The sequence below is a fragment of the Odocoileus virginianus genome, chromosome 8 (assembly GCF_023699985.2).
Source record: "Odocoileus virginianus isolate 20LAN1187 ecotype Illinois chromosome 8, Ovbor_1.2, whole genome shotgun sequence".
NCBI lineage: Eukaryota > Metazoa > Chordata > Mammalia > Artiodactyla > Cervidae > Odocoileus > Odocoileus virginianus.
Genome location: NC_069681.1, coordinates 38,182,773 through 38,206,046, shown reverse-complemented (window position 1 = coordinate 38,206,046; position 23,274 = coordinate 38,182,773). Strand labels below are relative to the sequence as shown.

At 38.2% G+C, this 23,274-nt stretch overlaps 1 pseudogene; it reads right to left on the bottom strand.

The window, feature by feature from the left end:
* LOC110142337 (ATP-binding cassette sub-family C member 4-like) overlaps window positions 1-23,274 on the bottom strand; it is a 91,821-nt pseudogene that overhangs the window by 26,534 nt on the left and 42,013 nt on the right.

Genomic DNA, 23,274 nt, shown 5'->3' with positions numbered 1-23,274 from the left:
CGGGGTTGAGGGTGGGGATGGTGTGGAGGGAAGCCTCACAGAATATGCACCTAACCGCAACTGCCAGCGGAGAAGTAGTCCAGACGCTCACCACCACCAGTGAGTGGGGGCTGGGCAGGAAGGCGCAGGCTGCATCATAGACCCTTAGGATAAGGACTGGGCCTGAATGCCCTGAAGACAATCTGAGGGAGCTAACGTGTGATAGCAACCCAAACTGTGGGATCACCAGAGAGAGGAAAAAAAAAAAAAGACCTTTCCCACAAAAGGCTCTAATACAGCACAGTGACCACTGGAATGATCACAGATCAAAGGATTGAGTGAATATCAAAGGAGAGCAAACCAGCTACATATGGAGCCCTCCCTCCCCAGAGGCAGAGAGGCAGGTGAACCACAGTCAGAGCCAGAAGGCAAGGGGCTGCTGCAATATTGGCTCATGAGACCACAAAACTGTGAGCAGGCTCCCAGTTGCAAAACATGCCTCCCTGGGAACCTGGAAGGTTAACATCTGCCAGGAGTGTCGCAGCCTGAGATCAGCTCCCCAGAGGAGACACATGGTACACCTGAGACAGTGCTGCATGGTGCACCCAGGAAACTGAGCGGATGGGACTGGGGAGGTGATTAAGATGCATGGCCCAACTGGGATAGTGCACTCACCAAGCACCCGTTCACTTGAGCTGCTCAGACCTGAAAAGGGCACAAGACGCACAGCCCATTCAGGTCTCTGGCCTTGTGGAGTCCCCGAGAACCTGAGCAGCTTAGACCTGGGAAATGCATGAAACACAGGGTTCACTTGGACAGTGCCCTTGCAGAGCACCCTGGAGCCTAAGCAGTGTAAACCCAGGGAGAACACGCTGCCTTGGGCTGGGGCAAACCCAATGTGGTCCATACACTCTGAGCACTCCCCACACATGCCAGCAGTATTTGTTTGCAGTGTTCTTCCTTCCTCACAACACAACTGATCAACTGATATATTTTTACTGTTATCACTTTTTAATTTTTTTAATGAAATTCTTTATTATTCCTTTAATTTTCATTTTTATAACCTATTACCTTGCCAAAAAAGACCCTATTTTAAAGCAAATTTCATACATATATATATATATATATATATGTGTGTGTGTGTGTATATATATACATATATACACATATAGTGATTGAAGTTGTTTTGTATCTTTTATATTGTATTTTTGATAGTCTAACCTCTATTCTAGATTTTTAAGCTTTTGGGTACTTGCTATCAATTTTGTACTTTAAGAATCTAATCTTCAGTATCCATTTTCACTTAGGGATTGGATTACTGACTTGATTGCTCTCTCCCGTTTAGACTCTCCCTTTTCTCCAGGTCAGCTCTATATGCCCCTTCCCCTTTCTCTTTACTGAACTCTGTGAATCTCTCTGGGTCTTCCTCGCTGTGAAGATTTGTTTCACCCATATCCTAAATGTTTTATCATCTGTGCTGTATGGATGGAGAAATCTTGAGGCTACTCTAAGAGAAAGACTGAAAGCCAGAGGCAGGGGTGTAAACTCCAAAACTTGAGAACATCAAAGAATCCCTGATTCCAGGGAACATTAACAGACAAGAGCTCACCCCAAAATCTCCGTACCTACCCAGAAACCAAGCTTCATTCAAGAGCCAACAAGTCCCAGTGCAAGACCTATCACGCTAATTCTTCAGCAAAGCAGGATACAACCCTGAAAATTAAAACACAGGCTGCCCAAAGCCATGCCAAACCCACAGACACCCCAAAAAGCTTGGCACTCCAGAGAGAAGAGATCCAGCTCCACCCACCAGAACACAGACACAAGCTCCCCCAACCAGGAAACCTTGACAAGCCACTAGTCCAATCCCACCCACAGGGAGCAGATTCCACAATAGAGAGAAACCATGAACTTCGAGCCTACAGAAAAGGCACCCCAAACACAGCAATTTAAACAAAATGAAAAGGCAGAGATAAATGGAACATGACAAATACCCACCAAACCTAACAAAAGAGGAAGAGATGGGAGTCTACCTGAAAAAGAATTCAGAATAATGATAGCAAAGATGATACAAAATCTTAAAAATAAAATGGAGTTACAGAAATAGACTAGAGACAAGGATTGAGAAGATGCAAGAAATGTTTAACAAGGACCTGGAAGAAATAAAGAAGAGTCAATCAATAATGAATAATGCAATTACTGAGATGAAAAGCACTCTGGGAGAGGGAACTAAGATGGCGGAGGAACAGGATGGGTAGACCACTTTCTCCAACAGAAATTAATTGAAAGATCATTTGAACACTGAGCAAACTCCACAAAACAACTTCTGATCGCTAGCAGAGGACATCAGACACCCAGAAAAGCAGCCCATTGTCTTCAAAAGGAGGTAGGACAAAATATAAAAGATAAAAAGAGAGACAATAGAGTTAGGGACGGAGATCCATCCCGGGAAGGGAGTCCTAATGAAGTTTCCAAACACCAGGAAACCCTCTCACTGGTGGGTCTGGGGGAAGTTTTTGAATCTCGGAGGGCAACCTAACTGGGAGAAAAAATAAATAAAACCCACAGATTACATGCCTAAAGGCAATTCCCAGCAGAAAAGTGCCCCAGACACCGGCATCCGCCACCAGCAAGTAGGGGTGGAACTGAGAGGAGCCTGTGGCAATGCTTAGGTTAAGAACTGGGCCTGAATGCCCTGAGGGCAATCTGAGGGAGCTAATGAGAGATAGCAATTTAAACTGTGGGATAGCAAAACAGAGAGAATTAACCTGGGAAAAGCCCTAAATTTAGGCACTACCCGCCTGTTCCCAGAACAAAGGATTGAGCGAATATTAGAGAAGAGCTAGCCGGCTGTGGACCAGGCCATCCCCCGCTGGAGGCAGGAGGCAGAGGGAAGGGAAAGGAGCAAACTTGGCCCCAGAAACAGCACCCCCTACCAAAGGGAAAACAGGCTTCCAGCTTCTAACCAAAGACTTCCTGAGATTCTGGATGGTCGACATCCACCAGGAGGGTTGCAGCCAGAAATCAGCTTCCCAGAACAAACACAAGGCGCACCCAACCAGTGCACCCGGAAACTGACTCTGGGACCGTGGAGGAGATAAGGCGCACTGCACCGGGGAGAGTGCGCTCCTCATGCTCCTGGCTGCCTGAGCTGCTCCAACCAGGGAAGGCACAAAATGCAGGCCCAACCGAATCTGCGTCTTTGTGGAGTACCCGAAAACCTGAATCTGAGCTGCTTAGGCCTGGGAAGTGCACACTCCCTATAGAGCAGCCTGGAGCCTGAGCAGTGAAGACGGGGAAAGCACACATGCTGCAAGTGGGGGCAAACCCAGTGTGGCCGGAACACTGCGAGTGCTCCCCACACACACCAGTGATATTTGTCTGCAGTGCCCCTCCCTCCCCACAGCATGACTGAACAAGCAAACCTAAACAAGAGACCACCTCCACCCACTTGTTTCAGGGCGGAAATTAGACACTGAAGAGACCAGCAAACAGAAGCCAAATAAACAAAGGGAACTGCTTTAGAAGTGATAGGTGCAACAGATTAAAATCCCTGTAGTTAACACTGACTACACTGGAAGGGGCCTATAGATATCGAGAAGTATAAGCTGGAACAAGGAGCTATCTGAAACTGAACCAAACCCACACTGCTCGCAACAGCTCCAGAGAAATTCCTAGATATATTTTTACTATTATTATTATTTTTTAATTAAAAAAGTTTTTTTCTCTTTCTTTTTATGTTTAAGGTCCTCTATTACTCCTCTATTACTCCTTAATTTTCATTATTATAACGCACTATAACCTGGCCAAAAAAAAAAAAAAAAAAGGACCCTACTTTTAAAGTGAACTTCATATATATTTCTTATTTTTTGTGTGTTTTAGTGGTTTTTTAATATTGTATTTTTAAGAGTCTAACCTCTACTTTAGATTTTTAATCTTTATTTTTCAGCGTTTGATATCAATTTTGGATATTTAAGAATCCAATATTCAGTACCCATTTTACTCAGGAGTGTGATACTGGTTTGATCACTCTCTCCCCCTTTTGACTCTTCTTTATCTCCCTTAGATCACCTCTATTTCCTCCCTCCCCATTCTCTTCTCAATCAAATTCTGTGAATCTCTGTCGGTGTTCTGGGCTGTGGAGAACACTTAGGAAACAGAGTACAACCTAAATCTGTCTCTCCTCTCTTTAATGCCCCCTTTTCTCCCCCTGCTCACCTCTATCTCCTTCCTTCCTCTCCTCTTTTTCATGTAATTCTGTGAGCCTCTCTGGGTGTCCCTCACTGTGGAGAATCCTTTCCCCATTAACCTAGAAGTTTTATTATCAGTGCTATATATGGATGAAGTCTTGAGGCTAATGGAAGAATAAGAAATTCAGAGGCAAGAGGCTTAAGCGCAAAACCTGAGAATACCAGGGAAATCTGGACTACAGGGAACATTAATTAATAAGAGATCATTCAAAAGCCTCCATACCTACAGTGAAATCAACTACCACCCAAGAGCCAAAAGTTCTAGAGCAAGACATACCATGCAAATTCTCCAGCAATGCAGGAACATAGCCCTGAGTATCAATATACAAGCTGCCAAAAGTCACACCAAACCCATGAACCCATTTAAAAACTCACTACTGGACATTCCATTGCAATCCAGAGAGAAGAAATCCATCTCTACCCACCAGAATTCCGACCCAAGCTTCCCTAACCAGCAAACCTCGACAAGCCAAACATCCAGTCCCACCCACTGGGAGAAACTTCTACAATAAAAAGGAACCACAGACTACCAGAATACAGAAAGGCCACCCCAAACACAGCAATCTAAATAAGATGAAAAGGCAGAGAAATACCCAGCAGGTAAAGGAACATGAAAAATGCCCACCAAGCCAAACAAAAGAGGAAGAGATAGGGAATCTACCTGAAAAAGAATTTAGAATAATGATAATAAAAATGATCCAAAATCTTGAAAACAAAATAGAGTTATAGATAAATAACCTGGAGACAAGGATTGAGAGATGCAAGAAATGTTTAACATGGACCTAGAAGAAATAAAAAAGAGTCAATTAAAAATGAATAATGCAATAAATGAGATCAAAAACACTCTGGAGGGAACCAACAGTAGAATAACAGAGGCAAAAGATAGGATAAGTGAGGTAGAAGATAAAATGGTGGGAAAAAAATGAAGCAGAGAGGAAAAAAGAATTAAGAAATAAGGACAACCTCAGGGACCTCTGGGACAATGTGAAATTCCCCAACATTCGAATCATAGGAGTCTCAGAAGAAGACGACTAAAAGAAAGGGCATGAGAAGACACTCGAAGAGATAATACTTGAAAACTTCCCAAAAATGGAGAAAGAAATAGTGACACAAGTTCAAGAAACCCAGAGAGTCCCAAACAGGATAAACCCAAGGCAAAACACCCCAAGACACATATTACTCAAGTTGAAAAAGATCAAACACAAAGAACAAATATTAAAAGCAGCAAGGGAGAAACAACAAATAACACACAAGGGGATTCCCATAAGGATAGCAGCTGATCTTTCAATAGAAACTCTTCAGGCCAGAAGGGAATGGCAGGACATACTTAGAGTAATGAAAGAGAATAACCTACAACCCAGATTACTGTACCAAGCAAGGATCTCATTCAGATATGAAGGAGAATTCAAAAGCTTCACAGACAAGCAAAAGCTGAGAGAATTCAGCACTACCAAACCAGCTCTTCAACAAATGCTAAAGGATCTTCTCTAGACAGGAAACACAGAAAGGTTGTATAAACACGAACCCAAAACAACAAAGTAAATGGCATCGGGACCATACCTATCAATAATTGCCTTAAATGTAAATGGGTTGAATGCTCCAACCAAAAGACAAAGACTGGCTGAATGGATACAAGAGCAAGACCCCTATATATGCTGTCTACAAGAGACCCACCTCAAAACAAGGGACATATACAGACTGAAAGTGAAGGGCTGGAAAAAAATATTTCACACAAATGGAAAACAAAAGAAAGCAGGAGTCGCAATACTTGTATCAGATAAAATAGACTACAAAATAAAGGCTGTGAAAAGAGACAAAGATGGACACTACATAATGATCAAAGGATCAATCCAAGAAGAAGATATAACAATTATAAATATATATGCACCCAACATAGGATCACCGCAATATGTAAGGCAAATGCTAACGAGTATGAAAGGGGAAATTAACAGTAACACAATAATAGTGGGAGACTTTAATACCTCTTCACACCTACGGACAGATGAACTAAACAGAAAATGAACAAGTAAACACAAACTTTAAATGACACAATGGACCAGCTAGACCTAATTGATATCTATAGGACATTTCACCCCAAAACAATCAATTTCACCTTTTTCTCAAGTGCACATGGAACCGTCTCCAGAATAGATCACATACTGGGCCATAAATCTAGCCTTGGGAAATTCAAAAAAGATGAAATAATTCCAGTCATCTTTTCTGACCACAATGCAGTAAGATTAGATCTCAATTACAGGGGGAAAAAAAAAACTACTACTAAAAATTCAAACATATGGAGGCTAAATAACACGCTTCTGAATAACCAACAAATCATAAAAGAAATAAAAGAAGAAATCAAAATATGCATAGAAACGAATGAAAATGAAAACAGAACAACCGAAAACCTACGGGACACTGTAAAAGCAGTGCTAAGGGGAAGGTTCATAGCATTACAGGTTTACCTCAAGAATCAAGAAAAAAGTCAAATAAATAACCTAACTCTACACCTAAAGCAACTAGAGAAGGAAGAAATGAAGAACCCCAGGGTAAGTAGAAGAAAAGACATCTTAAAAATTAGGGCAGAAATAAATGCAAAAGAAACTAAAGAGACCATAGCAAAAATCAACAAAGCTAAAAGCTGGTTTTTTGAAAAAATAAACAAAATTGACAAACCGTTAGCAAGACTCATTAAGAAACAAAGGGAGAAGAACCAAAGCAACAAAATTAGAAACGAAAATGGAGAGATCACAATAGACAACTCTGAAATACAAAATCATAAGAGACTACTACCAGCAGCTCTATGCCAATAAAATGGACAACTTGGAAGAAATGGACAAATTCTTAGAAAAGTACAACTTTCCAAAACTGAACCAGGAAGAAATAGAAGATCTTAACAGACCCATCACAAGCAAGGAAATCGAAACTGTAATAAGAAATCTTCCAGCAAACAAAAGCCCAGGACCAGATGGCTTCACAGCTGAATTCTACCAAAAATTTAGAGAAGAGCTAACACCTATCTTACTCAAACTCTTCCAGAAAATTTCAGAAGGCAAACTTCCAAACTCTTTCTATGAGGCCACCATCACCCTAATACCAAACCAGGCAAAGATGCCACACAAAAAAAGAAAACTATAGGTCAATATCACTGATGAACATAGATGCAAAAATCCTTAACAAGACTCTAGCAAACAGAATCCAACAACACATTAAAAAAATCATACATCATGACCAAGTGGGCTTTATCCCAGGAATGCAAGGATTCTTTAATATCTGCAAATCAATCAATGTAATACACCACATTAACAATTTGCAAGATAAAAACCATATGATTATCTCAATAGATGCAGAAAAAGCCTTTGACAAAATTCAACATTCATTTATGATTAAAACTCTCCAGAAAGCAGGCATAGAAAGAACATACCTCAACATAATAAAAGCTATATATGACAAACCCACAGCAAACATTATCCTCAATGGTGAAAAATGGAAAGCATTTCCCTTAAATCAGGAACAAGACAAGAGTACCCACTCTCACCATTACTATTCAACATAGTTTTGGAAGTGTTGGCCATAGCAATCAGAGCAGAAAAAGAAATAAAAGGAATCCAAATAGGAAAAGAAGAAGTAAAACTCTCACTGTTTGCAGATGACATGATCCTCTACATAGAAAACTCTAAAGACTCTAACCAGAAAATTACTAGAGCTAATCAATGAATACAGTAATGTTGCAGGATATAAAATTAACACACAGAAATCCCTTGCATTCCTATACACTAACAATGAGAAAACAGAAAGAGAAATTAAGGAAACAATCCCATTCACCATCGCAACAAAAAGAATGAAATACATAGGAGTATATCTACCTAAAGAAACAAAAGACCTAAATATAGAAAACTATAAAACACTGATGAAAGAAATCAAAGAGGACACAAACAGATGGAGAAATATACTATGTTCATGGATTGGAAGAATCAATATTGTGAAAATGAGCATACTACCCAAAGCAATCTATAGATTCAATGCAATCCCTATCAAGCTACCAACGGTATTTTTCACAGACCTAGAACAAATAATTTCACGATTTGTATGGAAATACAAAAAGCCTTGAATAGCCAAAGCAATCTTGAGAAAGAAGAATGGAACTGGAGGAATCAATCTGCCTGACTTCAGGCTCTACTACAAAGCCACAGTCATCAAGACAGTATGGTACTGGCACAAAGACAGAAATATAGATCAATGGAACAGAATAGAAAGCCCAGAGAGAAATCCACAAACCTATGGACACCTTATCTTCGACAAAGGAGGCAAGGATATACAATGGAAAAAAGACAACCTCTTTAACAAGTGGTACTGGGAAAACTGCTCAACCACTTGTAAAAGAATGAAACTAGAACACTTTCCAACACCATACACAAAAATAAACTCAAAATGGATTAAAGATCTAAATGTAAGACCAGAACTTATAAAACTCCTAGAGGAGAACATAGGCAAAATACTGTCTGACATAAATCACAGCAGGATCCTCTATGATCCACTTCCCAGAATATTAGAAATAAAAGCAAAAATAAACAAACGGGACCTAATGAGACTTAAAAGCTTTTGCACAACAAAGGAAACTATAAGCAAGGTGAAAAGACAGCCCTCAGATTGGGAGAAAATAATAGCAAACAAAACAAGTAACAGAGAATTAATATCCAATATACACAAGCAGCTGACGCAGCTCAATACCAGAAAAATAAACAATCCAATCAAAAAATGGGCCAAAGAACTAAACAGACATTTCTCCAAAGGAGACATACAGATGGCTAACAAACACATGAAAAGATGCTCAACATCACTCATTATCAGAGAAATGCAAATCAAAACCACAATGAGGTACCATTAGACGCCAGTCAGGATGGCTGCTATCCAAAAGTCTACAAGCAATAAATGCTGGAGAGGGTGTGGAGAAAAGGGAACCCTCTTACACTGTTGGTGGGAATGAAACTAGTACAGCCGCTATGGAGAACAGTGTGAAGATGTCTTAAAAAACTGGAAATAGATCTGCCATATGACCCAGCAATCCCACTCCTGGGCATACACACTGAGGAAGCCAGATCTGAAAGAGACACATGCACCCCAATGTTCATCGCAGCACTGTTTATAATTGCCAGGACATGGAAGCAACCTAGATGCCCATCACCAGACGAATGGATAAGGAAGCTATGGTATATATATACACAATGGAATATTACTCAGCCATTAAAAATAACTCATTTGAATCTGTTCTAATGAGATGGATGAAACTGGAGCCCATTATACAGAGTGAAGTGAGCCAGAAAGATAAAGACCAATACAGTATACTAACGTATATATATGGAATTTTAAAAGATAATAATGATAACCCTATATGCACAACAGAAAAGGAAACACAGATGTACAGAACAGAGTTTTGGACTCTGTGGGAGATGGCGAGGGTGGGATGTTCTGAGAGAATAGCATTGAAACAAGTATACTATCAAGGATGAAACAGATCACCAGCCCAGGTTTGATGCATGCGATAAGTGCTCCGGGTTGGTGCACTGGGAAGACCCAGAGCGATTGGATTGGGAAGGAGGTGGGAAGGGGGATCAGGACGGGGAACACATGTAAATCCATGGCTGATTCATGTCAATGTATGGCAAAAATCAGTACAATTTTGTAAAATAATTAGCCTCCAACTAATAAAAATAAATGAAAAAAAAAAAAAGCAAGAAAAAACCAAAAGAAAAACAATCTGCAGAGAACCAACAGTAGAATAACTAAGGCAGAAGACAGGATAAGTGAGATGGAAGGTTGAACAGTGGAGATAAATGAAGCAGAGAGGGAAAAAGAATTAAAAGAAGTGAGGAAACCTTCAGAGACATCTGGGACAATGTTAAATGCTCAAACATTCGAATCATAGGAGTCCCAGAATAAGACAAAAATGGCATGAGAAAATACTTGAGGAGATAATAGTTTCAAACTTCCCTAAAATGGGCAAAGAAATAACCATCCAAGTCCAAGAAACCCAGAAATTCCCAAAAAAGATGAACCCAAGGTGAAACACCTCAAGGCACAGATTAATCAAACTAGCAAAGAGCAAACACAAAGAGCAAATATTAAAAGCAGCAAGGGAAAAGCAAAAATTAACACACAAGGGGATCCCCATAAGGATAACAGCTGATCTTTCAATAGAAAATCTTCAGGCCAGAAGGGAATGGCGGACATACTTAAAGTGATGAAAGAGGAAAATCTACCATCCAGATTACTATACCCAGCAAGGATTTCATTCAGATATGAAGGAGAAATCAAAAGTTTTACAGACAAGCAATGGCTGAGAGAATCCAGCACCACCAAACCAGGTCTTCAACAAATGCTGAAGGATCTTCTCTAGACAGGAAACACAAGAAAGATTTATAAAATAAAACCCCTCAAAAACAAAGTAAATGGTAATGGGATCATACTTATCAATAATTACATTAAATGTAAATGGGTTAAATGCCCCCACACAAAAGACAAAGAAAGGCCGAATGGATTAAAAAAAAAAAAAAAAGTCCTGTATATATTCTGTCTAGAAGAGACCACCTCAAACCAAGGGACACATACAGACTGAAAGTGAAGGGCTGGAAAAAGATATTTCATGCAAATGAGAACAACAGAAAGCAGGAGTAGCAATACTCATAACAGATAAAACAGACTTTGAAATAAAGACCACAGAAAGAGAAAAAGAAGGACACTACATAATGATCAAAGGATCAATCCAAGAAGAAGATATAACAATTATAAATATATATGCACTCAAGATAGGAGGAGCTCAATATGTAAGGTGAATGCTAACAAGTATGAAAGGGGAAATTAACAGTAACACAATAATAGTGGGGGACTTTAATACCCCATTCATACCTCTGGATAGATCAGCCAAACAGAAAATTAGAAGAAAATAAAAAAGCAAAACAAAAACTTGAACTTTAAATTATACAATGGACTAGTTAGACCTGGCTGACATTTATAGGGCATTTCACCCCAAAACAATGAATTTCACCTTTTTCTAAAGCACACATGGAATGTACTCCAGGATAGATCACATCCTGGGCCATAAACCTAGCCTTGGTAAAGTCAAAAAAACTGAAATCATTTTAAAAATCTTTTCTGACACAATGTGGTAAGATCAGATGTCAATTACAGGGGAAAAAACTATTAAAAATTCAAACATATAGAGGCTAAACAACACGCTTCTGAATAACCAACAAACCAGAGAAGAAATCAAAATATGCATAGAAACAAATGAAAATGAAAACATGACAATCAAAAACCTATGGGATTCAGGAAACACAGTGCTAAGAGGATGGTTCATAACAATACAGGCTTACCTGAAGAAACAAGAGAAATATCAAATAAATAATGTAACTTTATACCTAAAGCAACTAGAAAAAGAAGAAATGAAGAATCCCAAAGCTAGTAAAAGGAAAGAAATCATAAAAATCAGAGCATAAATAAAAGAAAAAGAACCAAAGGAGACTATAGCAAAAATAAACAAAAGTAAAAGCTGGATCCTTGAGAAAGATAAATAAAATAGACAAACCATTAGCCAGACTCATCAAGAAAAAAAGGGAGAAGAATAAAATCAATAAAATTATAAATGAAAGTGGAGAAATCACAATAGACAACACAGAAATAAAAAGGATCATAAGAGACTAGTATCAACAACCATATGACAATAAAATGGACAACTTGGAAGAAATGGACAAATTCTTAGAAAAGTATAATCTTCTAAAACTGAACCAGGAAGAAATAGAAAATCATAGCAGACCCATCACAAGCATGGAAATAAAAACTGTAATAAAAAAATCTTCCAACAAACAAAAGTCCAGGACCAGATAGTTTCACAGGTAAATTCTACCAAAAATTTAGAGAAGAGCTAACACCTATCCTACTCAAACTCTTCCAGAAAATTGCAGAGTAAGGTAAACTCCCAAACTCATTCTGTGAGGCCACCATCACCCTAATACCAAAACTAAAGAATGCCACAAAAAAAGAAAACTACAGGCCAATATTATTAATGAACACAGATGCGAATATTCTTACCAAAATTCTAGCAAACAGAATTGAACAACATATTTAAAATATCATATATCATGACCATGTAGGCTTTATTCCAGGGATGCAAGGATTCTTCAATATTCACAAATCAATCAATGTGATGCACCACATTAACAAATTGAAAGATAAAAAATATATGATTATCTCTATAGATGCTGAGAAAGTCTTCAACAAAATTCAACACCCATTTATAATAAAACCTCTTCAGAACACAGGAATAGAAGGAACATACCTCAACATAATAAAAGTCATCTATGATAAACCCACAGCAAACATTATCCTCAATGTTGAAAAACTTAAAGAACTTCTTCTAAAATCAGGAATAAGACAAGGGTGCCCACTCTCACCACTACTATTCAACATAGTTTTTGAAGTCTTAGCCACAGCAATTAGTGAAGAAAAAGAAGTAAAAGGAATCCAGATTGGAAAAGAAGAAGTAAAACTTTCACTGTTTGAAGATGACATGCTCCTCTGCATAGAAAACCCTAAAAACACCACCAGAAAATTACTAGAGCTAATCAACGAATATTGCAAAGCTGAAGGATATGAAATTAATACACAGAAATCCCTTGCATCCCTATACACTAACAATGAGAAAACAGAAAGAGAAATTAAGGAAATGATCCCATTCACCACTGCAATAAAAAGAATAAAATACTTAGAAATAAATCTACCTAAAGAAACAAAAGGCCTATATATAGAATACTGTAAAACACTGATGAAAGAAATCAACAGTGACACAAATAGATGGAGAAATATACCATGTTCATGGATCAGAAGAATCAACACAGTGAAAATGAGTATACTACCTAAAGCAATCTATGGATTAAATGCAATCCCCATCAAGTTACCAATGGTATTTTTCACAGAACTAGAACATATAATTTCACAATTTGTATGCAAACACAAAAAAACTCAAATAGCCAAAGTAATCTTGAGAAAGAAGAATGGAACTGAAGGAATCAATCTGCATCACTTCAGACTATACCACAAAGCTACAGTCATCAAGCCAGTATGGTACTGGCACAAAGACAGAAATATAGATCAATGGAACAAAATAGAAAATCCATAGATAAATCTACACACCTATGGACATCATATATTTGACAAAGGAGGCACGAATATACAATGGAGGAAAGACAATCTCTTTAACAAGTGGTGCTGGGAAAACTGGTCAACAATCTGTAAAAGAATGAAACTATAACAGTTTCTAACACCACACACAAAAATAAACTAAAAATAGATGAAATATCTAAATGTAAGACCAGAAACTATAAAACTCCTAATGAAAAACATAGGGAGAACACGCTCTAACATAAATCACAACATGATCCTCTATGACCCACTCCCCAGAATAATGGAAATAAAAGAAAAAATAAACAAATGGGACCTAATTAAACTTAAAAGCTTTTGCACAATGAAAGAAACTATAAGCAAGGTGAAAAGGCACCTTTCAGTATGGGAGAAAATAATATCAAACAAAACAAGTAACAAAGAATTAATATCCAATATACACAAGCAGCTCACACAGCTCAATACCAGAAAAATAAACAATCCAATCTAAAAATGGGCCAAAGAACTAAACAGACATTTCTCCAAAGGAGACATACAGATGGCTAACAAACACATGAAAAGATGCTCAACATCACTCATTATCAGAGAAATGCAAATAAAAACCACAATGAGGTAGCCTCTCATGCTGGTCAGAATGGCTGCTGTCAAAATGTCTACAAAGAATAAATACTGAAGAGGGTGAACCTCTTATATTGTTGGTGGGAACCCTCTTACACTGTTGGTAGGAATGCAAACTAGTATAATGGCTATGGAGAACTGTGTGGAGATTCCTTAAAAATCTGGAAATAGAACTGCCATATGACCCAGCAATACCAGTGCTGGGCATATACACTGAGGAAACCAGAATTGAAAGAGACACGTGTACCCCAATATTCATCACATCACTGTTTACAATAGCTAGGACATGGAAGCAACCTAAATGTCATTAGCATACAAATGGATAGGAAAGCTGTGGTACATATACACAATGGAATATTACTCAGCTACAAAAAAGAATGCATTGATTCAGTTCTGTTCAGGTGGATGAAACTGGAGCCTATTATACAGAGTGAAGTCAGACAGACAGAAAAACAACAAAACAGTATATCAACGTATATATATGGAGTTTAGAAAGCTGGTAATGATTCTATACGCAAGACAGCAAAGGAGACACAGATGTAAAGAACAGACTTTTGCACTGTGTGGGAGAAGGTAAGGGTAGGATGCTTTGAGATCATAGCATTGAAACATGTATTTTACCATATGTGAAATAGACGACCAGTCCAAGTTTGATGCATGAAGCAGGGCACTCAAAATCGGTGCACTGGGACAACCCAGAGGAATGGGATAGGTAAGGAGGTGGGAGGGGAGTTCAGGACAGGGGGACACATGTAGACCTGTGGCTATTAATGTCAATGTATGGCAAAACCCACAATATTGTTAAGTAATTGAAAGTGAAGTGAAAAGTTGCTCAGTCGTGTCCGACTCTTTGTTACCCCATGGACTGTAGCCTACCAGGCTCCTCCATCCGTGGAATTTTCTAGGCAAGAGTACTGGAGTGGGTTGCCATTTCCTTCTCCAGGGTATCTTCCTGAGTTAAGTAATTAGCCCCAATTAAAATAAATTAATTAAAGAAAAAGAAAATAACTCGAATTTGCTTTTTCTCTAACATCATTTCCATAGTCTAAAATGCATATAAAATAAAAAGAAAGTAATAAGTCACTAGTAAAAAGAAAAACATAAGGCAAGAAACACTCATTAAAATGATGTATAATATAACCACATATATTTATAAAATGTATCCCAATATCAAATGGCAAATTTCAACAATGCAAAACTGAAATTACCTTTGCACCAACCTAATAAGTGCTCATAGTAGACACATATGGCAATGTCAGATAAGGGTCAATTTAATTATCATTTATGATGGATATTATTATTTAAAGTATCCACCTCCAAGCAATGAAGTTAGTAAACTAATTTTATGAACTAATGTAAAAATGTTTGTCAGCAGAACACTTCAGTGTAGAGATTTATGGTAGGACACACTACCTTCATGTAAGTATACACTGAATTTATTGGCCTATGCATATTTTTTCTGAAAGTACACAATTAAATCTCATTTAACAAGGCTTAGCTTGCATAGCAGAATCAGGAAAGAAAAATACTCAAAGCAATATTCAATGTAATACTTTAAATAGAACATTAGTTTGAAAGCTGTTTTTTTTTATCATAATTTGAAGTTTATACTTTTAAAATTTAATCCTTTGTGCCATATTCAGTAGTAATACTTTCCTTTGTCACTTAGCATAGCACAAGTTCATATTAGGTGTGTGACCCAATATGGCCACTCTGAATCCGAGCATTTAGTATAGTGAATTGTTAATTCCTCAACACAACTGCAATACTGGAAACTGGACCTTTTGCACAGGTTGCTGGAAGACAAGACTCTCATTATCTTACAAAGAAACCCTACCTACCAGCCTTCTGTACCTTAAAATGACCCTGGACCAAGACAAAAATGATACAAGTAGTTACAAAGGAGGCGTTATAAAACACAATCTTCATTTTACCTTAACCCTTTCGGTCCCAAACCCGGAAACTGCCCTCTAATCCTCTAGAGTAGCTACTGCTGCTGTATGCTCCAGTCCTAAAGCTATATTTTCATTCCTAATCTGAGAATTTTTCTTAAAGGGCAGCTCATCTGCCTGTTTCAAGAAAAAGAATCACCTGAGGTCACTGTAAATGTTGGTTTTCTTTTTTTTTAAAAAAAACAAAAAAAACCCCTTTAGCCTCTGAATGAACTGATCAACACCCACATTTGGAAGAAAAGGGAACTGTTTGCTAACAAAGGAAAAATAATTTACGTCATGTAAAATCCTCTTTAAGAGACTCCAGGGAGCAATTCCAAGAGGGTTTAATGAAGACCTCAGTTTCAGAAACAAAAAGGGCAGACTGCACTAAGCTAGAACCCAGTTGAATTTCTTTACTAGTAACAGCATAGATACCTCTTCTTTCAATTTTGTTCTCAACAAGAAAAAAGGGAAAGAAAACCAGGTAATCAGGGAGAAGTCAGAACAGCTCTGGTTCACCTTCTTCAATTTATTGAAAAAAATCTCAGGGAATAAAGAGCAGAGTGGGCTATTTTAAAAATACCTAGCTTTTGCTGTGATTAAAAAAAAAAACAACCTATTAAGTATAAAAAAATGAATCTGTTTAATGATGATAAAAATGATGGCTGTTGATCTGTGCCAGTCATTGGGATACAATCATAAATACTGAATTTGCATGGACTCCTTCTTCAGCTGCAAACATTGTCTTTGTGCCAAGAGAATAAGGGGCTCTCAGTGTAGAGACTCATCCAGATTTTGAAATCCATTTTTCAGATCCTTTCAGATAAGCAAGCTACTCCCTGAATATAATCTCACCTTGGTGTTCTGTCTGGGGAATATATTCAACAACTTCAGATCCTGAGCACAAAGGACACACATACTTCAGTTACCAGTTCTGTTTAAGAAAATTACCTAGGAAGTCCTTCCATTTCTTTGCTTATTCCCAAAATTATGAAGCACAGATTGATGAGTACCTTCCTAAACTTACAGTATTTGTTTTTGAAAGTTCCCTCAGGACTCCAGGACTGATGGTCCATGTCACCACTTCCCTGCCTCTGGCTCCTATGCAGGTCCTGGCTGCTATCACATACCCCACTTCTGGTCTGGTCATGGTAGAATCAAGAGTAATGGGGATGAACTTGGGAGAGAGAGAGACCACCCTGGAAGCTCACTGCTGCTCCCTCAATCACAGGAAGCCAGGAAGATGATACGGACCTGGTTCACCTAAGCAGGGGAGAAGGCAATGGCAACTCATTCCAGTACTCTCGCCTGGAAAGTCCCATGGGAGGAGCCTGGTAGGCTGCAGCCCATGGGGTCACTAACGGTCAGACACGACTGAGCGGCTTCACTTTCACTTTTCACTTTCATGCATTGGAGAAGGAAAAGGCAACTCACTCCAGTGTTCTTGCCTGGAGAATCCCATAGACGGGGGAGCGTGATGGGCTGCTGTCTATGGGGTTGCACAGAGTCAGACACAAGTGAAGTAACTTAGCAGCAGCAGCAGCCCCTAAGCAGGGCAATTTAAAAAACAGCACTGGGCTCCTCTCCTGCAGTCTGCTCTCAGCTTCCTAGGTTCCCTAAATCAGGGTGTTGAGACATAAGCATCATGGGTCCCTATTCATTTTAGGAGAAAAGTTATGCAAGCTCTTTGCACTTAGACCACTTCAACTAACCAAACCAACAGACTTTCTCCCCCTTCACAGACAGCAAGACATTGTAAAGGGAAAGGGCTGTTGGCTGGGGAGGGGTAAGATTTTGAGTTATTTTCTCCTGACACTTGTCAGCCCATGACAGGCCCACTTATAGCCCATTTAGAAATGGGATAAACCAATTTTTAAACTGATACCGTACAAATGAGGGAAATAGCAGTAAGAGTAGAATCTTCTGGCTTTGGTTTATACTTATTCACTCTTGTTATGGTTTGGGGAATCATTTTGAGTGGGATAGTAGAAAAAATGGGGAAAATCTGATGGGAACATCATTCAGATCAATTAACATTTATTGATAAAAAGTAAATTTGAAGTCAGACAATTCTAAGTTCAGATTCTATTACTCATTAGTTATTAAACTCAGGGTAAGCTATTAATCTTCCCAAGCCCTAGTTCCCTTTTGGAAACTGCAGTTAGTATTTTGGGACTTCTGTGAGAATCTGGAACTATTAAGCTGCTGGTATGATGCTAACATGGACCAGGAGCCCAGCCCAACAGTGGGACAGTCAGGGGCAATATTTGTCACTCTAGGGGACAGATCCAAGAAGATATTGCTATGGTTTATGTCAAAGAATATTCTGCCTATGCTTTCCTCTAAGCTCCTGTCTCACAAAATATCTTGTCTTACATTTAGGCCTTTAATTCATTTTGACTTTATTTTTATACATTGCATTAGAGAATGTTCTAATTTCATTCTTTTACATGTAGCTGTCCAAATTTCCCAGCACTATTTATTGAAGAGACTCTCTGTTCTCCATTAAATATTCTTACCTCCTTTGTCTTAGATTAACTGACCATAAGTGTGTGGATTTACTTCTGGGTTTTCTATCCTATTCCACTAATCTATGTGTCTGGTTTCTGAGACAGTAACATACTTTTTTATTACTATAACTTTATAGTATAGTTTGAAGTCAGGGACTGTAACACCTCTAACTCTGTTCTTCTTTCTCAAGACTGTTTTGGTTATTTGGCGTCTTTTCTGCTTCCAAAAAATTAAACATTTTTTATTCCAGTTCTGTGAAAAATGCCATTGGTAATTTGATAGGGATTATGTTGAACCTGTAAATTGCCCTGGGTAGTATGGTCATTTTTAACAACACTGATTCTTTCAATCCAAGGACACAGTGTATCTTTCCATCTGCTTGTGTTGTCTTTAATTTCTTTCATCAGGGTCTTACTGTTTTTGGAAGTTATTCCAAACTGTTATTCCAAGTTTTTTTTTTTTTCTTCTTTGATGTGATGGTCAATTAGATGGTTTCCTTAATTTTCCTTTCTGATACTTTGTTTTTAGTCTATATAAATGTAACAGATTTCTGAATATATAATAGTTTATAGAGCATGATATCAAAAAACAAACAACCCAATCAAAAAATGGGCAGAAGACCTAAATAGACATTTCTCCAAGAAAGACATATAGATGGCCAATAGGCCTATGAAACGATACTCAACATCACTAATTATTAGAGAAATGCAAATCAAAACTACAGTAAGGTATCACCTCACACTGGTCAGAATAGTAATCATTAAAAAGTCTACAAATAATAAGTGTTGGGGAGAATATGTAGAAAAGTGGACTCTCCTACATTCTTGGTGGAAGTTTTAACTGGTGCAGCTTTTAAGAAAAACAGGATGGAGTTTCCTTAAGAAACTGAAAAGACAGTTACCATGTGATCCAGCAATTCTACTTCTAGGCACGTGTCCAGAAAAGAAAAAAAAACCCAATTCAAAAACATACACACATCTCAGTGTTTAAAGAATTACTTACAATAGCCAAAATACATCCATGGACAGATGAATGGATAAAGATGTGGTGTACACACACACACACACACACACACACACACACACACACACAGTGGAGCATTATTTAGCCATAAAAAATAAGGAAATAATGCCACTTGCAATAGCATGAATGAACCTAGAGATTATCAGACTAAATGAAATAAGTCAGGCAGAGAAATACAAATGTTATATGAGATCACTTATACATGGAATCTTAAAAAAATGATAGAAATGAACTTATTCATAACACAGAAATAGACTCAGAGACATCAAATAAAACTAATGATTACCAAAGTTGAAAATGCTAGGGAAGGATAAATTAGAAACCTATTAATAATAAGTATGCTGCTGCTGCTGCTGCCAAGTTGCTTTAGTCATGTCTGACTCTATGTGATCTCATAAACGGCAGCTGCCAGGCTCCCCTGCCCCTGGGATTCTCCAGGCAAGAACACTGGAGTGGGTTGCCATTTCCTTCTCCAATGCATGAAAGTGAAAAGTGAAAGGGAAGTCGCGCAGTCGTGTCCGACTCTTAGTGACCCCATGGACTGTCGCCTACTAGGCTCCTCCATCAATGGGATTTCCCAGGCGAGAGTGCATTATGATATATAAAATAGATTTAAAAGGATCTATTGTATAGCACAGAAAACTATGTAATACTGTGCAATAACCTATAATAAAAAGGGTCTGGAAAAGTACATATACATCTAAAACTGAACTACTTTGCTATACAATTGAAACAGTGAATTCACTATACTCCAATTAAAAAAAATAAACAGACACACACACAAAAAAATCCTGGCTCTGCCCCTTACTTGATAAGTGAGGTAAGTTCGCAGTACCTCAGTTTTTAAATTTATCAGACGAATATAACAACAGAATTGAGAGGATTAAGCAGGGAATGGTAGGATAAGGGACTAAAACATGTTAATGATTCCAAAAATGCTAGAAATTACTGTCAATACTTGTGTAACTTGTCAGGGACTGTAACAAGCAATAGAGGAGCAGAAATGAGAGATACAGGCCTCGTCCTCAAGGAGAGGAAGAAAATAGTTGAGACTGTGGGAAGGGCTGAGAAAAAGGCCACAGGTTTTTGTGTGTAATTAAGTAAGTAAAAAAGTACCAGTGTGTACAAGTTGGTGGTTAGGAAAGAAGCTGGTAAGAGGGGAGTCATAAATCAAAATACAAAAATAAATAAATAAATTGTTAGTCTGTCTTCTTGCTCTTGGTGGAAATGTTAGACACACTTATCTCTTATACTTTTCCCCAAAATTCCTATTGTATTTTTTGTTTTAGTTTGTTGTTTATTTGCTTTACTATTTATATTTATAAAAACAGCCTAGTTTATATTGTAACAATAAATATAAAGAAAATCACCAAGGACCATGAACACATAAGCAGAGATTAAAGAGGAAAGTCACTCCAGAAGGTGTTAGTCTTTTTACTTAAGCAGAAGTAATACCCAAAGGCCAGTGCCCTGATCCTTATGAATGATAACAGTTCCTAATGACTGAGCTTTCTCAAGAAACAGACATGGGCACAAACATTATCTCACCCAGTTACATCTTCACAACAAATCTGTGTGGCAATGATTCCCAGACCTGGTTTAAGGACGAGGACGCTGAAGCATGGCAGCCAGGTGATGTCGTCAGGGCCCAAAGTCATATGAGGCAGAGCAGGAATAAAACCGTGGGTCATGTTGACACTGGCCTACACTCTTAAACATTCTACCCCTGTATGCCTCCTGAATGGTTTCCTGGGAACCTTTGCACATTGAAAGTTCTCTCCAGATACTCTCTCTTTAATCAACCAACACTGCACCTTGGAGACAAAGGCATATAAAGTGGAATCTACATGGATACAAAGCTTAGCACTATTTTGTAAGCATGCTCTCTGGAGTGTGTACCTAGAACATGCTCAAAGGAAGGATGGAAACCAACAGAACAGAACCAAAACATGCTGATGTCAAGGCATGTTTAGGCTCTTTGCTCAGATGTGCTTCCAAATATTATTGGCAGAGCCAAGAATCATCTAACATTATTTATTTACAGAGTTATTTTATGTACACAAGCATACAACTTTTTCCAATTAAGAAGCATTAAAAATAATGCAGGGCATGTTTCTAAAGCTTTGCATCCAAGGATATGAAAGGACTTTACAGACATGCCCTTTATTTCTACTAACTAATCTCACATGGCCATTTCAGAGATGAGTACCATCAAAACATAAAACTTGGGAATTTAAGCCCATTTATTTTCTACTGTAACCACAAGTCATAAAACTAATAGCCACAGGAAATCTTTATATATGGGGACTGAATATACTAAAAAGTTCTTCCCATTTTTCCTGAAAGGGATATTAAAAAAAAATTAATTGTGGCAAAATATACATAAAATTTACTAGACTAACCACTTTAAGTGCACTTTAAGTTTTAAGTGTTCAGTGGTATTAAATACATTCACATTGTTGTACAGCCATCACCACCACACAGCCACAGATCTCCTTTCATCTTGAAGAACTGAAACTCTGTACCCATTAAACAACAACTCCCCTCACCTGGCCACTCCTGGCACCCACCATTCTACCTCCTGTATCCATGAATTTGCTACTCTAGGTACCTCCTATTAGTAGAATCATACAGTATTTGTCCTTTGTGACTGGCTTATTTTACTTAGCTTAATTTTCTCAAGGTTCATCTGTGCTGTAGCATGTGTCAGAATTTTCTTCTTTTTTAAGGCTGAGTAATATTCTACTGTATGTATGCGCACCACATTTTGTTTGTTGATTCATCTACCAATGGACACTTGGGCGCCTCTACCTTTTTGCTGTTGAGAATAATGCTGCTATAACATGCATGTTCCAGTATCTCTTCAAGACCTTTCTTCCAATTCTTTTGGGTTTATACTCTAGATCATACGGTAATTCTATCTTTAACTTTTTCGAGAAATGATCAACTTGTTTTCCATAGTGGCTGCACTATTTTACATTCCTATCAGCAATGAACAAGGATTCTAATTTCTCTACATCCTTGCCAACACTTATCATTTTCTTTTTTTCTCTCTCTTTTCTTTGATAGCAGACATCTTAAAGGGTGTGAAGTGATATTTCTCTAGAGTCTGAAAAGAATATCTTCCTTTCAAAATAATTCCAGGTATTTTAGAGGCCACGGATAGGTAGCAACAGTTGTACCCAAGTCCACATTCACCTTTCTTTGGGTGCCATGTTGTACATGCTTCCTAATAAACAGGTATTTCAGGAAACATTACACCCACATTCCAGGAAGCACATTTGCCTGGCTCGTTCTGTCTCATCTCCTCTCTGTTTCTCATCTCAAGAGGGTACTTTTTGTACCTTCCTCTGATGGGCAGATGATCACTAAGTATAAAAATAAAAACTCAATTTTTTTTTTTAATCAGCAAGTCTGTCAAAGCAGAGGGCAGGATGATAGATGAGGACACAGGATCTAGGTTGCCCTTGGCTATATACCTGGAGGATAGTAATTTCTCAGTAAATATCACAGAATTATGTTGAGTGAATGAACCACAAGGAATGACAGGAGTGTCTACTGTGCATATAATCCAGTCTCCAAAACTCTCCCTGAAAGTTATACTACTTTACGAAGAAGAAGAAAAGAGAATAGAATCAGAGCCCAGGAAGAGATGGCCAACTCAACACTCCACCATCACAGCAGGCACATATGGGTCTACATGAAGCACTTCACACTCATTGACCTATTTTGTCCTCACAACAGATTGAGGGGATGATTCTGTTATCTGCCTTGTAAGACGGAGA